Source organism: Suricata suricatta, chromosome 3 (genome assembly GCF_006229205.1).
Source record: "Suricata suricatta isolate VVHF042 chromosome 3, meerkat_22Aug2017_6uvM2_HiC, whole genome shotgun sequence".
Taxonomy (NCBI): domain Eukaryota; kingdom Metazoa; phylum Chordata; class Mammalia; order Carnivora; family Herpestidae; genus Suricata; species Suricata suricatta.
This window is the reverse complement of record NC_043702.1, coordinates 172,468,833-172,470,553: the sequence shown is the minus strand read 5'-3', so window position 1 is coordinate 172,470,553 and position 1,721 is coordinate 172,468,833. Positions and strand designations below refer to the sequence as shown.

General features: G+C 44.6%; 1 long non-coding RNA gene across 1 annotated transcript; it reads right to left on the bottom strand.

The window, feature by feature from the left end:
• On the bottom strand, positions 1–543 carry LOC115288502. Its single transcript, XR_003907035.1, has 2 exons — positions 477–543; positions 1–273 (listed from the first exon to the last, which is right to left on the bottom strand). It is a non-coding gene; the product is annotated as an uncharacterized LOC115288502 (long non-coding RNA).
• Between the last annotated feature and the right edge of the window lie 1,178 nt (positions 544–1,721).

Below are 1,721 nucleotides of genomic sequence, written 5' to 3'. Positions count from 1 at the left end.
TCACACATTTGAATACTTTTAATTGCTGGGCAATAAACTGTTTTCTCTGAAAAACATAAAATGAAATACACATTTGATGTACAGGGTGACGTGATGCCCACAATCGCACTACCTCACCACCTCTCATCTGAACCCACACCTTTCTCTTTCTCTTCTTTTCTTCTCATTCTTGTAGTGAGAGCACTTTGCATCAACTCTTTTAGAAAACATCATGTATACAATTTCTCTGCCTTCTTGCACGTTGGTGTCATCTTTAGGCTTGCTGCTCTGCTCCTGAAAAATGGATTGCAATTGCTTAGGCTTCATACCCCCACCTTATCATCCAGAACAAGAGACACCATCTCTTTCCCCGCCATTGACCACAAGAATCAGAATGCCTGTGACTGAGCCACCTGGAGCAGGTGCCTGGACCTGAACCATCATCTGGGCAAGGACAAGTGGCAGCTGCCTCATGATTGGCCTGAACTGAAGGTTACCTGTCCATCCTTCATCCTGTCACATTGTAAAAGAATGCTTTCTCCAGAGGAACTCAGGCTGATTAGAATCCAGGATTGTAATGCCCAGAACACCGTATCCTCAATGACCAGAGACCACCAGGGAGACCGAGGCACACATGCAAAGGCAAAGGGCTTTAATACGGGCTCGGGCTCACAGACTTCACCAACACAGTGGATCCATGCTGAGAGCCCCGAACAAGGGCTTAGTAGGGTTTTTATGGGGTTTGGGAACGGGGAGTTACAAGAAATTGTGACATACGTACAGTGACCCAGTCATAACTGTGCAACAGTATTGGCAGCAACTTTCACCATACACATTGTTCAGAGCATTCATTACTTTTGGTGGGACCCAATTACAACATTTAGGGTATCTTTGAAATTAACCAATTACAGAGTAAGTTCAGGGTCTTACTCAGTGACTATCGGGTTAACTTTAATATTGGGTAACAGTGTCGTATCTAAAGTTTCTATCTGTAGGCCTCACCTTTAGGAATGTAGGGAGAGGTGGCTGGCCTTTCCTGATTGGATACCGCAAGGTGGTCTCCCCTGCCTCGGGTAATGGGTAACCGCCTAATAGTTCCGGAGAAACTGAACCTTAGACCTTCTAGTTCAGAGGGGAAACTTTAGCCTGTCATGGAGTCAGTTTGGTCTAGGCTTGTGTCCTTACAGGACTACACATGAGGGTAGAGTCAATCAACCAAAAAACACAAGGTGCCCGTGCAAGGGTGACAGACTGGACTTTGGAGAATTGGCCAATGAGTCTAGTTTAGGAGAGAAGTTTGGTGAAGTTCCAAGATTTTCTCTCCCTCTCCCAATATCTTTCACTTTTTCCATCTCTCCCATTACGTTATTTTCCAGAAATGTCCACTTGTGCAAATACGTCAACTACTACAAACCTGTCAGAAGGCAAAAGAAAAAGAAAAACCTATGAAATTGACATAAATTCAACACAGGTATTTAGTAAGGACATATTCCATGCAGCAGGACTCCCTGCCAAGGATACAAATATTAAAAAGGCATGAACTTGGGCACCCTCTTACACTGTTGGTGGCAATGTAAACTGGTGCAGCCGCTCTGGAAAACAGTGTGGAGGTTCCTCAAAAAACTATCCATAGAACTCCCTTATGACCCAGCAATAGCATTGCTGGGGATTTACCCAAGAGAGACAGAAATGCTGATGCATAGGAGCACATGTACCCCAATGTTCATAGCAGCAATGTCAAC